We start from the raw sequence: 17552 nt of genomic DNA, 5'->3' as shown, positions 1-17552 counted from the left end.
TGAAAATTTGACCAACCACCACCTTTTATGAAAACATTACTTGACACTGTTAAAATGGCAAAGAATTGCCTACCAAACTTTAATTGAGATGAGCTAGGAAACATACAAGGTGTACAACTTCGTTTCCGCCATTTTGTCCCCAACATTGGAGGCTTTAATGAAACAGATTACTTACACATGTATCATTCAAAGTAGTGTCCATCGCTGGCCACGACTTTCTCCCATCTTTCGGGCAGTGTTCGAATCCCGTGTCGAAAAAATTGTTAATCTTTTGAAGCGATCCCCGAATCGATCCAATTTGTGACTTCTTCATGAAATCGGAAGTGTCAGTCAGCCAGGCCATGCGCCATTGATCGAAACAGGTGATAATCAGAGGGAGCAATGTCTGGAGAATACAGTGGGTGAGGTAGGACGTCCCATTTTAACATTCCCAGGTATGTTTTGACCTCTTTTGCAACGTGGGGTCGAGCGTTGTCGTTTTGCAAAATCACTTTATCGTGCCTCTTGCTGTATTGCGGCCGTTTGTCTTTCAATACTCTGCTCAAACGCATTAATTGCGTTCGATAACGAGCACCTGTGATTGTTTCACCGGGTTTTAACACCTCATAGTACACGACGCCGAGCTGGCCCCACCAAATGCAGAGCATGATCTTGGAGCCGTGAATATTCGGTTTTGCTGTCGATGTTGAAGCATGGCCGGGATATCCCCATAATTTTTTGCGCTCAGGGTTATCGCATACCTGCCAACTTCCCCGATTTAGGCGGGAGAATCCCGATTTTCGACAGTTTTTCCCGCCTCCCGATTACTCTATTATTTCTCCCGATTTTTTTTTTTAAAACTATAAAACTGTGTTTTCAAATCCCGCCATTTCAGCTTTCTACGCAAGTGGCCGGAAGTCCTTCGTTCATTGCCACCTTCATTTGAAATGTCGACGTTTATTAATGCGAGAAATACGTGCTAATGTGCGATGTTTATTGAAACCAGTATATCGCGTCGCGTATATCGCGTCGCGTATATCGATTGTCAATCTCTCATTCTCGCGTGCTGTGCTCATGTTCGTTCACATCTGTCTAGTCGATTCTAGAGACTATCTCTAGGTTTGGAGTCTTTTTCTTAATTTAGCGACAGAATTTCAAATATAGCAACTAGTGACTTTTCTAGAGATTTTAGGAGTCATTCGGAGACAATTCTGGCGAATTTTAATGTACTACTTGATAAAAATAACATTGCGCTTCGCATAATCGCGCGGGCGCGTGATGCAATATATTCTATGCATTTGCTAAGTAATGGCATCTGATTCACACGTGTGGAGCATGATTTCATACTATTTTCGGAAAACTTATCAAAGACCGATCATTTCACTCACATACTTCCTCTGTAGGAATAGAGATGTGTAATTTTTAACCTAGTCGCCTATAGCAAACAGGCGGGTTTTGAGACAATAAGTGTTGTTATATACCATAATACTCCTGTATTGCGCAAGACAAGTAGAACAAGCAGTTTTGAGCAACTGTATCTCCTGATTCCTCCCAATTTTTCCTGATTTTCATATCTAAATCTCCTGATTTTTGGTTTTATAAAGTTGGCAGGTATGGTTATCGTAATGAACCCATTTTTCATCCCAGTTCAACATCTCTTGGTTTCAACTCATACGGGACCCAAGTTCCTTCTTTCTGAATCATGCCCATGGTCTTGAGACGTTTTGAAATGGCTTGCTGTGTCACTCCCACTGATTGTGCCAATTCTTCTTGAGTTTGACGCGAGTCTTCATTCAGCAATGTCTCCAATTCTGCATCTTCGAAAACTTTCTCTTCCACCACTATGCCGGTCTTCGACGTTAAAATCACCGTTCTGAAAGCGTTGAAACCACTCACGACACGTTCTTCCACTAATAGCGTCCTCACCTTACGTATGTGAGAGCATTCGATGAGACTCAGCTGCTGTTTTCTTCATATTGAAACAAAACAGTAACACCTCCCGCAAATGCTGAGAATTTGGCTCGTGCACTGCCATGCTCAATCGAGAACAACTTTATGATGCAGACACACATCGACTAAGTTTGAATGGGGTTATGTTGACCGAGTTCCAAGCTAACTGCCTGATGTCTGCGATCTGTTTCGTTCGACCGCTACGTACCGTTGTCGCCATCCATCGGCAAACGGCGGAAGCAAAGTTGTACACCTTGTAGTTCACCGATCTACAAATTTTAGTGAAAAAACAAGTTGACTCAGAAAGGCCACACCAAAAGGTTTCGATTTTATAAAAAATACTTACGTTCTTCGAAGGTGGAACACCAGTAATTCTTCAGAGTTGCAGAGCACCAGTAAAGGTTGTTTAAAAATTTGTTGTAAAATATTGAAGTTGTAGTAGAGTTCGAACATCCAGTGTCAAAGGTTGGACTGCAGATGGAGTGTCTTTTAAGCAATCGTCTGGCGATGGATGGTTAATGGTTGATTAAAATGTCCCTAGGCAATCATCTGGCTGGTAGACAGTTATAGCAGGTTAAAATGCACTAGGTACTTCAGGCTGCTACACAACTGAGCGTCGATCAGGAAGTCCACGAAACTTAAGCGGTCCAGTGACCTCCAGCAAAAACCAAGAAAGCTGGTGCTAGGTAATGACTGAGCATAGCAGTTAGTAGCAAAGTACATATAGCTAGGGAGGTGGTGGGTTTAAGTAGTGTATAGCTGTAGATGTAGCTATGGTAAACAAACTAGCTTTTCTTATCTTACGTAGGTGCTTTGAAAAGTTCTCGGAATGTACTAGAATTAAGTATCTTACCTCGGTGGAACTGCTTTTATTTTTCAACATAGTCTCCCTGTAGACTAATGCATTTGGTCCAGCGATGTTCCAGTGCCTTGATCCCATCTCAAAAATGAGATTCCTCCAGGGCTGCAAAATACCTCTCCAATTCGGCTGTCAGTTCTTCCCTTGTAGAAAATCTCCGTCCACCGAGGAAAGTTTTCAGCTTGGGGAATAGATGAAAGTCTGATGGTGCCAAATCAGGTGAATAAGGTGGATGTGGCAACAATTTGTACCCCAGTTCATGAAGTTTTGCCATGGCAATAACACTTGTGTGCGGCGGAGCGTTGTCCTGATGAAAGATGACATTTTTCCTAACCAAACCAGGTCTTGTTTCGCGTATCTTTTCCTGTAGTTGGTCTAGGGGGTTTGCATAGTATTGCCCCGTAATTGTTTGGCCAGTAGGAAGATAATCTATCAGCAGAATGCCTTTTGCATCCCAGAAAACTGAGGCCATGACCTTTCTTTGGTGGTGGTGAATCAGCATGTTTCCACTGCTTTGACTGCTGTTTTGTCTCCGGGGTATAGTAGTGGACCCATGTTTCATCTGTAGTCACAAACCGGCGCAAAAAATCTTGTTGGTTGCAGTTTGTTCGGACATTTCCAATCTGGTGCGCTTATTGTCCAATGTCAATATCTTGCGGATAATTTTTTCATACCCAATTCTTTGGTTAAAATATAATATACCCATTCAGCAGACATCCCTACAGCTTCAGCAATCTCCCGCACTTTCAGTCAACGATCCTCCATGACCATTTTATGCACTTTTGCGATAAATTCTGGGGTCGTAACACTTTTTGGCCGTCCACTACGCGGATCATCATCCAAGCTCTCCTGACCAAATTTAAACTCGCTGGTCCACTTGGCAGCAGTTGAAAATGAAGGAGCAGAGTCCCCCAGTGTGTTCTGAAAGTCGGCATGAATTTCCTTTGCTTTCATACCTTTCTTTACAAAGTATTTAATCACTGCTCAAATCTGTTTTTTCCATTGTCACAAATCACTATGCGGGAACAACAAAGAGTCGTCACTACCACACTCCTGCAGCTAGAGCACTGACGCGCCACGTGTTCACTCACAAAGGATGTGTGATTATTGCGCGGGAACCTCGTTGCTCTAGCACTGACATCTAGCGGTGATTCCGAGAACTTTTCAAACTGTCCTCGTAGTTGGGATAGGAGAGGCATACGCGTGGGAAGGAAATCGCCATGGCCTTAATTGAGGTACAGCCCCACGGAACATGCAATCATGTATTTGCAAGATATATGTGTAATAAATAAATGAATAAATAAGGAACATATTATGAAACATAATGGCGAATTTAGAAAGGTAGTCGTGGGGTGGGTGTTTGTAGACATTCCTTAATGGAAAACAAGTGGCACAGTCAACAGTTGAGAATAATAAACCATACTTAAAATGGCACACTAGTTGGAAAAGGTTCGCCATCCCTGGTTTATAACAACCGTGAAAAATGACGCTTGCCAACTACTTTGGAAATCTTCTGAACTGTCAGCTATGACCTTCTAAAGAGATCAGACTATAACAGTTAACCCAGACTCTCAACCACCATGCAAAAGCTAGGTGCATCAGATCATTGCACTCTTAAAGAATAATAAAGTCCCTGGTGAGGACTCAATTGTGTCGGAGATGTGGAAGAAGGCTGATGAGGCTTCAGTTGAGACATTAACAAAGATATTTGAAGAGATCTAGCAAACCACTAAAGTGCCTGATGACTGGAAATCAGTCCTCATCCATCTAAAACATATATTAACAACAACAGAGAGATCTTCAGGGTTTGACGAGAGAGGCAAATTGATTGATAGTTTGGAAACAAAGCCAGATCCCCCTTGATTTAAAAATGGGTGCTGTTACACTTGATGTCCAGACAGTAGGCATTTGACCCAACTCAATAATGGAATTAAAGAAGTCTTTGAGCCTACTATTAGTGGTTCCCTGAATTCCTTGAGCTTCTGCAAATCAACTAGCAGATCATCAGCACCAGGAGCTTGCAGGTTGTTTATGGCATTATGGCTCTCTCTGCTTCTCTGATTGTGATTTGAGGAAATGGACCTGCAGTTATGTGACCTTCAGGGATAGGTTGGTGAGGGAAGTTTATATTGAAAGCTCATTGAAGTGCCCTTCCCACCGTTTCAGAATTGTACTTCTGTATTACTTGTACTTCTGTCGTGTAGCCTTTGCCCATCCTTGTCTTTCACACACATAGACTGTAGACGCCGTTTATTGTGATCACGGATAATGTTATCAACTGTATTATATGATCACTCTTATGAAGTCCCGTATGGTCAAATACTAAAGCATTGGAAATCTTCCATTTATTGTGATCATGAATTTGGTTTATATTATATTTTATTACAGGTAACTAATCTCATTTTGTTCTGTACTGAAGATACAATAAGTAAAATTACTGTGTCCACCTATTCAATACAATTATATTTTGTAGTGATTAAATTCTACATGAATTATAAATTATATTATATGAATTATAAAGTGTTTATAATTCATGTAGAATTTAATCACTACAAAATATAATTTTATTGAATAGGTGGACTCAGTATCCTTATTCAAGAAAGAATTTTACTTATATTTTATTTCAGGGATTTCGTTCTCAAGTATGCAAATATTATCGCGCCTTGCCTGAACACAAATATGACAGTTTTAAAGGCTGTAAAACCTCCAAGGCCGGGCTGAGTGGCTCAGACGGTTGAGGCGCTGGCCTTCTGACCCCAACTCGGTAGGTTCGATCCTGGCTCAGTCCGGTGGTATTTGAAGGTGCTCAAATACGTCAGCCTTGTGTCGGTAGATTTACTGGCACGTAAAAGAACTCCTGTGGGACTAAATTCCGGCACCTCGGGATCTCCGAAGACCGAAAAAGTAGTTAGTGGGACGTAAAGCAAGTAGCATTATTATTATTATTATTATTATTATTATTATTATTATTAAACCTCCAAGGAACAAGTAAGAATTTCATGTTGTGCGAGTATGTCTAGTGAAAAGAAGAGACTGTTAGTGATTGGGAAAAGTAAGAACCCACGTTGCTTTAAATGCATCAAAAAGTTTCCAGTGGACTATCATTCCAAATCTAATGCATGGACGACTGCTCTGATTTTCAAAGAATGGCCACTGAGGAAGGATAATAGGCTTGGCCATAAAATAGTTTTGCTGGTTGACAACTGTGCAGCACACATTGTGAATTATGAGCTCAAGAACATCAGTGTGGTTTTCTTACCAGCGAATATGACTTCATTAATTCAGACATGCGATCAAGAAATCATTCGCACCATGAAAGCGTATTATCGCCATGAAATGCGCACAAGAATCTTAGAAAACATAGAGGAATCACATAAAACTAGTGCCAGTGCCCTTGCCAAAACAACCAGCCTTCTTGATGCCCTGCATCTTCTAGCCATGTTGTGGGATAATGTCTCAGCACATACAATAAGGAAGTGTTTCCACTATGGGGGATTTTTAAGAGAGTTACCAGAAGTAGATGAGGCTTAACGGAAGTTGAATTTCAGGAATGGATGAACATTGATGAGGGCATCATTCCCGATGTGAAACAGACAAAGACGACATGTGAGACAGTTACTTCCGCAGAATTAGATATGAGAGGTGAAGAACATGGAGCAGAAGATAGTGATGCTAATGATAACATGTTGCTGAAACATCCCAAACACACTGTACTGCAGTGCTGTGTACTGGTATCTGTTTCATTGTAGTACATGTAGGTTATGAATAAATACAGTAGGCTACCTATCAATTTTTATTTTTCGGCTACTGTTATCATTCGGTTAATGTTATCAAATTATCTGCGTCCCAGAGTGATCATAATAAGCGGCGTCCACTGTAGTTCATTGTCTTGAGCTGCCTTGCTACGAGTTCCTGCCAGTCTCTAGATACATAGCCTTCTTACTCTCTCTCCTTTGTGCTCAGCTGCTCGTGAAGGTTGTGGTGGTGTTTGTCACGTGCAGCTGCTACAGTCCCCTTAGCTTTCCTCCAGATGTATGAGTACATCTGTCAGTTCTTATGCCTTCTGTGCAAACCATTTCTTGAAGGCGGACTTCTTTTCCTGCACCTTTTGGTTTATCTGTTCCTTCTAAAACTGCGTTTGTTTATGTACGTAGCAGTGCCCAAGCTTTTTGGTGCCAAGTGTTTTCACAGTAGTGGTAAGTTGAGTCATGGAGAGCTACCCACACCCTGCCTACCAAGTTTGGGTTTTTCATAGGGAGGCTGATGTTGTTTATAACACCCTTCTTATGCTCATTTAGTTTCCACCACTTGATTGTCTCTTGGCCTGCTGAGCCGCAGTTTCTGTGAACAATGATTTTCATGTCGGTGACAAGCAACTCGTGTTGAGAGCCCAAGAATTCAGACCAAATGACTTTTGCAATCAACACAGCAGGGATGTGCACAATAATCACCATAAATACATAATGTTTCGATCAGTGAGAAATTGATTTGTTATATCATCATGATGAATTCCTTCCAGCAAGCTAGGTAGGATATTTAAGAATGATGTGCCTCCATTTATTACGGTCCTGGTATGCTTATTTTATCTCCAGGGTATCCAATCTTTGTCCTCTCTTCTCTAGGTCTTCTCTTATCTGATCTAATCACCTTTCGTAGATGTCCAATTGGTCTTTGTCTCAGAACTATCTTTTCAAGATACTTCCTTGGTGTTCGAGTCTCCTGCATCCGCTTAACGTGTCCTAGCCACTTCAGCCTTGCAACACTCAGCCTTTCTTCCATGCTCAGGTTGACCTGTAGGGCTCTTTGTATCTGATCATTCCTAATTCTGTTCTTCCTTGTTCTCTATACAGTTGATCTAAGGAACTTCATTTCAACAGCTTGCAGTTTACTTACTTCTCTTTTACGTATGACACAACTCTCCAGACTATACGTCATGGTGGGCAGGAGATAAGTCGTCAACAGTGTCTGTCTAGCCCTCTGAGGAACTCCCTTATCCCATACTATGTTCCGAATTTGATGGAAGAAGTTGGAACCTTTTTGCACTCTGTTCAATACTTCGTTCTTGGCACTTCTGTCGTTTGACATTGAACTCCCTAGATATTTAAAGGTATTCACACATTGTCTTCTCTCCCTCGAGGGTGAGGTTACAAGGTTTATTTGTCCTACTAACTTTCATTACCACTGTTTTGCTCCTGCTCACATTTAACTTATATTCTTTAAATTTGGTGTTCCAAAGATCGAGTCTCCTCTGAACATCTCTCTCATTTTCTCCCCAAATGGCATCATCATCAGCAGAGACAGATGCATTATGATCTTCCTTATCTGTTTCTTTGAGTTCCTTTATAATAGTATCCATGAGTGAAATGAAGAACAATGAGGAAAGAGAACTCCCTTGTTGGACACTCTTCTTCTTTTAAACCACTGAGATCTTCCGTCTCCTAGTTGCACACTACTTTTACAACTATCATAAAACATCTGAACTTTTTTCATTAGTGCTGCTGGGATGGTATGTTTTTCTAAACATTCCCACATTTTTCCTCTCTCCACCCTGTCATATGCTTTTGCTAAATCCAAAAACACTGTTATCAAATTCCTTCTCGCTTTTAAAAAAAAATTCCATTAGCTGCCTGAGTGAAAAAAAATAGGTCTGTAGTTCCTCTATTTCTTCTAAATCCATGTTTTTCCTCTTCAAATTGAGCTTCCATTATTTCTCTCAGTCTCTGTTCTATAATCTACTCCATTATCTAAAGGCAATGTGACAAAAGGGTGATGCCTCTATAATTGGTGCACTTCCTTCTACTTCCTTTTTTTTAAACAATGGTATTATAATTCCATTTTTCCAGTCATCTGGGAACTTGTTCTCTTTCCTTATAACTCCCAGTGTTCGTTGTAGCCATTGTATTCCAGGGATTCTAGCTGCCTTAATCATGTCTGCTGTTAGTTCATCTGCCCCTGCTGACTTTCCACTTTTCATTTTCTTCAGGGCATTTTCTGTCTCTTTCCAAGTAATTGGAGGTTGTTCCTTCTGTAATTCATTAGTGACGTTGGTAACTTGTTGTTTTTCACACTCCCCATTTGATAATTTTTCAAAATAACTCATCTCTTCTCCGATTCCTACCATGTCTCTGATAATGATCCCGTCCTCTGTTGCAATAGCTTTAATTTCTTCCCTATTTGATGTTTTACTTTTTATGAACCCGTATAACATTTTCTGATTTTCTTTACTATACCTTCTTCAATTCTTTGGGTGAACAGTTCCCACCTCTTCTCTTGTTCTTCTTTCACTACTCTTTTTTACCTGGAGTTCCTTATTCCTGTATTCCTGTTCCTGTCTTCTTATTTTTTCACCGTCCTTTGGCACAATTCCTTGAGCCTGATTATATTTTTCAACATCTTTGTTTTCCTTTGCCATGTTTGTTTTTTTATAATTGCATGCTTCACTCGATTATTCCACCAGCTTGTTTCTTTCTCCTTGACTTTACCTTTCATTTTACCCCACACCTCTATAGCACAGTTAACTATTGTTGTTCTAAATGCATTCCAATCTTCATCAACACTACCTGTCTCATATTTGGACAATTTAGTTGCTATTGAATTTTGAAAATCCTTCTGATTTCTTCATTTTTCAGTTTTCATTCTTTAATCTTTGGTAATCTCTTTATTGCAGGTGTAGCTTTATGTATGCAATTTAGATCCACTGCTAGAGGTCTGTGGTCGCTATCCAAGCTTTTACTTCGGATAACTTTCGTATCTCTCACTTTTTCTCCAATTAATCTATCAGCTATCACATAATCAATAACTGTCTTTGATTTCCCATCCCAGCCATATCTGGTAATCTTATGGCTATCCTGTTTTTTTTTAAGAATGTATATTTTATTAAAAGATTGTTTCTTACACACAAATTTAGAATATGTTTGCCCTCTATATTTCTTGTTCCATATCCAAAAGGGCCCATTACCAAATCGTACCCAGATCTATTGGCCCCAACTTGGACATTTAGATCCCCAATTATCATAAAACTGTTTTCTCGTATTTGATCTTCCAAATCATCTAGGAACTCTGTTTTCTCATCACTGCATCCTTGCTGAGGGGCATACACTTCGACTATTGTAAAACTATTCTTCCCTAAGTTTACTCTGGCTTTCATTATTCTGTCATTTACAAAGGTAACATCTGTGACATGTGATATTTTTGTGGAGTACCATATCTACTGCATTTCGTGCTTCCTTTCTGTTACTATGCCAGTACAGTTTGTGACCTCCTCTTAATAATTTTGAATTTATCCCTTTCCATTTTGTTTTGCTCAATCCCAGTATATGAATTTTTCTTCTTTCCATCATATTTACAGTCTCTTCACTCTTGTTTGTCACAGTTATTACGTTCTCAGTTTATGTTTGTATTTTAGACAGAGTTCGATAGCTGCAGTTGCTTAAGTGCGGCCAGTATCCAGTATTCAGGAGATAGTGGGTTTGAACCCTACTGTCGGCAGGCCTGAAGATGGTTTTCCATGGTTTCCCATTTTCACACCAGGCAAATGCTTGGGCTGTACCTTAATTAAGGCCACGGCCGCTTCCTTCCAACTCCCAGACCTTTCCTCTCCCATAGTCGCCATAAGACATATATGTGTCAGTGCGACGTAAAGCCAATAGTATTTTGTCTTTTATTGATATTAATTCCTGTATTCCTAGGATTATCTTCAAACTCTGGAGTTATGTCATTTGTTCCAAGGGTACATAGAGTTTGGCCTAAATTTGGTTTATTCTTCCATCCGAGGCTCATTTTTAGATTGAAAGCAACATATAACAACACTCTTCTGCTGACCTACTAAGCCTAATGCATCAGAGGATTATCTTAGCCTTTGAGGATCCCTCCCCTTCCCACAAGGCAGTGGGTTCCTTCTGTCCTAACCCCACATGGACAGCTTGCCTCCTCCGCCAGTTCAGCTGTATTGAAAACTTTCATTATACGCCTTTACTGCTGTTAAGGTCTTCATACGTATCCTTGTGCACGGGGCCCATGTTATATCCCAATGGGACTAAGTCCCCACCAGAACTTAGCCGTTACTTTACCTTCGACTACAGTACCGTTGCCCACCCCCGCGGCGTGGACGCGGCTGACAGGATTTATCCATGTAGACACAGATCATCTCTATCTCATGGACAGGATTAAGGAGGCTGTCTGATGCTGGCTCCAAGGCATAGTGGAAGGCATTTCTTTTCAGTTTCGATTCAGTTAATATATAACTGTTAGGTTCTTCAGTCTGTTGGCATAAATAAACTTTCAAAACTACCTGAAAAAGAAAACTTATAATAACAGATTATACCTGAAAAAGAAACAACTTAATTAAAATAAAATGACATGTTTCATTCTTGAAAGAACATCATCAGATTCTATAAATCACACTTTAAAAAAGACCTTATGAATTGATTAATGTTATTAAGAAGTGTAAAACCATTTATGTTGAAACCTCTGTCCACTCTTCCAGTAATTATTGTTGAAATGTTATAACTTATATTAATGAAATACTCCTTGTGCGGTTCTTCTCTCCTCACTGTTCCATCTATTTTTATATTTTTGGGATGGTTGTTGTTGTTGTTGTTGTATGAGTCATCAGTCCATAGGCTGGTTTGATGCTACTCTCCATGCAACACTGCCCTGTGCTAATCTTTTTATTTCTACGTAACTACTACATACTACATCTGCTCTAATCTGTTTGTCATATTCATACCTTGGTCTATCCCTACAGATCTTACTGCCTACACTTCCCTCAAAAACCAACTGAACAAGTCCTGGCTGTCTTAAGATGTGTCCTATCATTCTATCTCTTCTTCTCGTCAAATTTAGCCAAATCAATCTCCTCTTACCAATTCGATTGAGTATCTCTTCATTCGTGATTCGATGTATTCATCTCACCTTCAGAATTCTTCTGTAACATCACATTGCGAAAGCTTCTATTCTCTTTCTTTCTGAGCTAGTTATCGTCCATGTTTCACTTCCATACAATCCCATGCACCATACAAAAGTCTTCAAAAACATCTTTCCAATTCCTATATCAGTGTTCGAAGTGAGCAGATTTCTTTTCTTAAGAAAGGCCTTCCTTGTTTGTGCTAGTCTACTTTTTATGTCCTTACTTCTTTCGGGTATATTCTGTTGTTATACTGTATGTTTTCTTTTTCAGGTATTTTCTAAATTGTATTTATTCATTAATTAGTTGCAACAGACTGAAGAACCTATGAGAAGTTGACTCGGTAACTGCCAACTTCAGATAAATTTATAAAAATCTTAAAATCTTTTTTTTTTTTCATTTTTCCCTTCCCCCCTTAAAAGAAGTTCTTTCAACTAACAGTTGTAATCTTCTACCCAATATAACTTTAAAGATTTTCAGTCTGTCATAAATGCTATTAATAACACATAAAAACACCTGCAAAAAGCCCATACACTAATAAACACAGAATGACATGTTTCATTGTACAAGAACATCATCAGATTTTATCAGAGCACTTTAAATCATGCTTATGTATGTACAGTAAGTTTAGTGTTTATGTTGCATAAACCTATCAGTGACTGTAAATTGGCAGTTATGAACAAGTGAGGCAAATTATAATTGTAGTACTTCTCCATTGTCCCCTTAGTAACTTTGAGAAAGTTTTCTGTACTTCAGTTCGTACCTCCAGCAACTAGTTGGACTGAAGTCAGTTCCTGTGCTCCGATTGTGGGTGCTTATGTAGTGGTGTGAGGGTAGGTAGTAACTCTGTTCAGTGGAGAGTTGAGGGGAAGAACTGTCTGGTCATCTTACAGTGTCATATTATGTATCAGAGAGTAAATGCATGATATTGATTTGATGAAATAAAAGTGCAGCATTGAATTGTAAGATGATATTTTTAGTGATAAAATAATAACCTACTAAAACATCTCAAGTGGTGAGAGTACAGTGTAAATTCAGAGAATTTAGTACAGATAAGAATATCCTACCCTACATTCCAGACATTTAGTGTCAAATTATCCTCCTGTGGGATTCATTAATCGCTAATGCAAAAAATGTGAAATGCCATTCAAAAACTAACTGAATAGCATGAAGATGGGGAAATTTTATAAATGTGTTTTATCTTTGAGTTTGGTTTGTTTGGTTATGTAGGGGGTGAGGGAAATGCTGTAGGCAGTAACTTCTTCAGTGTAGAGGGGAGAGGAAGTTGTGCTTGGTCATTTTATAATATCTTTTTGTGTATTAGGAAGTAAAAGCATAATAATGATTTTGACAAAATAAAAGCTCAGAATTAAAGAGTACCATATCTTGTAAGACATTATTTTTAGTGATAAATGATAATCTACTAAAAAGTCTTGAGTAGCGAGAGTGCTTCCAAAATTTAGAGAATTTAGTACAGATAAGAGTATCCTATATTCCAGATGTCTAGCATCAGAGTAGCCTCCTGTGGGATTTGGGATTCATTAAGCCCTAATGCAAACAAATGTGAAATGTTCCAAAAATTAATTGTAGCGCAAAGAAGGGGCAATTTTTTAAAAGCATCTGATTGTTGAGGTTGGTTTGGTTGGCTTTTGTTTTTATGATGTGAATTTTTGTAGCTCCTTTCTTCTTCTTCTTCTTTTATGACCACATAGGATCACTTTAGTCAGTCCGTCGTTCAGGTCTCTTTGAAGGGATTGTTCGGGCTTTGCGGTCCTCCCAGTACTTCTTCAGACGCTCCGATCTTCGTGCCCTTTCCTCAGTTGAAAATGTGCGTGTTGTTGGTTTGTTTTGTGTAAGGGTAAAGCGGAGGTTTGTATTCTTGAGTTTTGTATTCAATTTTATCTTATTTTTGGTGTCTTCTGTTGTAAGGCCTATTTCCTTCAGATCCTCTCTTACTTCTCTGATCCATTTACATCCTGTTGTGGTATTTTTTGAGACGAGATTGTGTTGTACTAGTTGTTTCAGAAGTCTCGAGTCCTGCATCCTCATGATATGTCCAAAGAATCCCAGTCTCCTCTTACGCATAGTATCTGTAATGGGTTCTAGCTCTTTGTACACGACTTTGTTAGGTATTAACCGCCACTGTCCATCTTTCTGATATTTTTTGTTGATACAGGTTCTTCCAATCCTCCTTTCAATTTTCTGAAGTCTGTCAGTCTTTGATTGTTTATTCAGGTAAAAGAGTGTTTCTGCTGCATATGTAGCTTCCAGTTTTATAACTGTGTTGTAGTGTTTTATTTTTGTATTTATTGATAGACATTTCTTTTTGTAGATATCCCATGTTAATTTTTGTGCTTTAGCTAATCTATTTGTTCTTACTTGGATTGAGATTTTTTCATTTAAGTTATGTGTTATTACTTCTCCAAGATATTTAAACTGAGTTACTATTTTGATTTTATTACCATTTATGGTGACTTCTTTTAGCTGTGTTGGTTTTTGGGGCATAATTTCTGTTTTTTCAAATGATATTTTGAGGCCAATTTTATTTGCAATGTTTTGAAGTTCTGATATCTGGGTTTTTGCTTCTTTTATGTCCACTGCTAGTAATGCTAAATCGTCAGCAAAACCCAGGCAATTTGTTTTGATTTTTCGGCCAATCTTTATTTTGGGGGGACATTTTCTAAACCATTCCCTCATTACCATTTCTAGAGCACAGTTAAATAATAGTGGTGAGAGCCCATCTCCCTGCTGTAGTCCAGTTTTAATTTCAATTGTCTCTGATGTTTCACCCCTAAACTTCACTTTTGACTTGGTATTGGTGAGAGTCAATTTTATCATGTTTATTAATTTGGGGTGTAGTCCAAGGTGTCTTAAAATTTTAAACAGAGATTCTCTATGGATGCAATCATAAGCTTTCTTGAAATCTACAAATGTTATCACCATATCTCTGTTTCTTCTCCTGTTATAGTCCATTATCAACTTAAGACTCATGATCTGATCAGGACAGCTCCTCCAGGGTCTGAAACCTCCTTGATATTCTCCTAGTTCTTTCTCAAGTTGTAAACTTATCCTATTAAGGATGATTATTGAAAATATTTTGTATGTTATGTCTAGGAGAGAGATTCCCCTGTAGTTATTAGGGTCGGTTTTGTCCCCTTTTTTGTGCAGAGGATGAATGAGGGCTGTTGTCCAGTGTTCTGGTAGTTCTTCTTTAATCCAAATAGAGACAAGTTGTTGATGGAGGGCAACTTTTGCTGAGGTTCCTGCATATTTCCAGATTTCCGCAAAGGTCTGATCTTCTCCTGGCGCTTTGTAGTTTTTTAATTTATTCAGAGCTTGGTAGACTTCCTTTATTGTGGGGGGATTGATGTTTTCTGGTGATGTTTTTATGGGGGTGTTGGTGTCCAAATGAAGGAGTTCTGTAGGTTCCTCACAATTTAAAAGCTTGTTGAAATGTTTAGCCAGAATTTCTGCATTGTCTTTATTGTTATGGGCCAGCTTACCATCTTCATCCTTCATCAGTAGGGTCGGGGGTTCATATTTTTGGAGCTGCTTTCTGAAGGTTTTGTAGTAGTCCCTTGATTTAGTTTTACTGAACTGTTCTTCAATTAACTGCAGGGTGTCCTTATGATGTTGTCTTTTTATTCTTCTTAAGACTTGGGTAGTTTCTTTTCTCTGTTTTACTAGCTTTTGATAGGATATTTCTGTCTTTTGGGACTGATGTAATAGCCATGCCTGATGTCTTTTCTCCACTGTTTCATCACATTCACTGTTCCACCATTGGTGTTTTTTACGTGGTTTAATTGGAGCTAGGTCTTCTGCAATTTGTTTAAGGTTGTGTACTAAGTCTTCAAGTTTGTCTGTGATTTTTATTTTTTCAGTTGCTTTCTGGTAATTTTTGTTGTTGATTAGCTGGGTAGGATCTATTTTTCTTTTAGTTTTAAGGGCTTGCTTTTGTTGTCTCCTCTGGGGAGTGAGTTTAATTTTAATTTTAACTACGTAGTGATCTGAACCTGTGTCTATTCCTCGGAGGACTCTGACGTTATAGATCTCTTTGTGGTGGTATTTGTCCATGCAGACGTGGTCCAGTTGCCATACTCCTTTAGTGTAGTCAGGGTGTTTCCATGTTTTGAGTTTTTGAGGTTTCCTCTTAAAACATGTAGATTTTGAGATTAAATTATGGTTTCTACACAGGTCAACTAGTCTCTCTCCATTTTTATTTGTTTTCTTGTGTGCTGGCCATTTTCCGATGATGTCACGGTATTTTCTTTCTCTGCCTAGTTGAGCGTTGAAGTCGCCTATTAATAATTTTATATGGTGTTTGGGGATGTTATCTATGGTCTGGTCCAATAGGTCCCAAAATTCTCCTGTTTCCTCCTGGTCTTTTGAGGAGTTGTTTTTATCATTAGTGGGAGCATGGGCATTTATTATAGTATAGATTTTATTAGATGCCTTTAAGGTGAGCGTTGAGAGTCGTGGAGACTGTGATCTGAATTCTTGAACTGAGTTTATTATTTTAAGGCTGACCAAAAATCCTGTTCCAAATTGTGGGACATTCTTCATCACTCTCTTCCCGGGTATACCTTTATAAAGTCTGTACCCTTGAGATTCCAAGGCATCCTGGTCAGTGTTTCTAATTTCCTGTAATCCCATGATAAGAATTTTGTGTTGGTCCATTATGTCGGTGATCACTTTTAGTTTACCGGTTTGCATGAGTGAGTTTATGTTGTGTGTAGAGAAGTATGTTATCTGTTTTGGTTTGATTCTTGATTTTGTCTCATTCGTGTATGTAGTACTGGGGTATTTCCGTGCCTCCGACTTCACGGTATCTTTCAGGTGGCAGCCCACCGTATCCGAATGCTGCCTTCTCTGAACTCTTGGTTCAGCCGGTGGAGTATTCCTTAAAAGACCTTCCATGGTTGACTGTCAAGGTGTCACCTGTGTGGGACTAGGTCCCGAATTACAACTCTGGATGTGATCCAGTGAGGTGATAATGAGGCCGCTCCTCTGGAGTACAGACGCCTTGTGCAGCCGCCCCTAACCTGGAGAACAGACGCTGCGTAATGGATTCCAGTGGCATTTCCTCCACTGTGGGGACCATCACCCCACCCAAAGGGGCTCATTTGCCCGAAGCCGTTGGCCCCCTTAGGGAGTCAGGTTATTTCCCGCCGCCCAACACTCGGCGTTGGCAATTTTACAGCTGGGTGCCAGACCAGCAAACCCTCCTCCTTTCTCATTCCGGACTTGGGACCGGACAATGGCGGATGTTTAAAGGGATTTTTAAATTTTTGATGTGTTAATTTTTAGATCTGCGTTCATGTCCGTGAAATGGTGTAAGTCTTCAAAGGCTGAATGCCAGTTGTATCTAAACACATTTTTGTGTTCTTTGTATCTTGTGTGGAAATTATGTATTGTTTGGACTATATATGTGTGTGTGGCATTGCAGTTTGGTTCTTGACAGTTGAGTTCATAAACTCCTTATTTGGAGGGTTTTTTTATTTTTTAAAGGTTGCATTTGGTGATGTGTTTTTGCAGTGTGTTGTTCATTCAGTTTGTTTTATTGTTTGTATTTCATCATTTAAATCTGTTTTGCTCATTGGTGTGGAAATTGCTCTGTGTATCACTGTATTCAGTCCTGCTAATATGTGTGTACAGTATATGGGTGGTTGGATTAGTTTTCAATTGTGTGTGAATTTTGGATGGGTTCCTGTATATTTGGTATGAAAGATTATCATCATTCCTACTGATTGTGATGTCTGAAATGTTGATTTTCTTATTCTTTCTTGTTCCATTGTGAATTTGATTGACTTATGTAAGGAAACTTATTAAAAACTGTTTAAATAGTAACATCTGCCTTGT

General features: G+C 39.2%; 1 protein-coding gene across 3 annotated transcripts in view; it reads left to right on the top strand.

Annotated features, from left to right (window-relative positions):
* The window catches only part of Rbpn-5 (Rabaptin-5), a 238044-nt gene that overhangs the window by 42628 nt on the left and 177864 nt on the right, over positions 1-17552 (top strand). The window lies entirely within an intron of this gene.

The sequence above is a fragment of the Anabrus simplex genome, chromosome 8 (assembly GCF_040414725.1).
Source record: "Anabrus simplex isolate iqAnaSimp1 chromosome 8, ASM4041472v1, whole genome shotgun sequence".
NCBI lineage: Eukaryota > Metazoa > Arthropoda > Insecta > Orthoptera > Tettigoniidae > Anabrus > Anabrus simplex.
The sequence above is the reverse complement of the archived record's forward strand: the minus strand, read 5'-3'. Positions and strand labels throughout refer to the sequence as shown.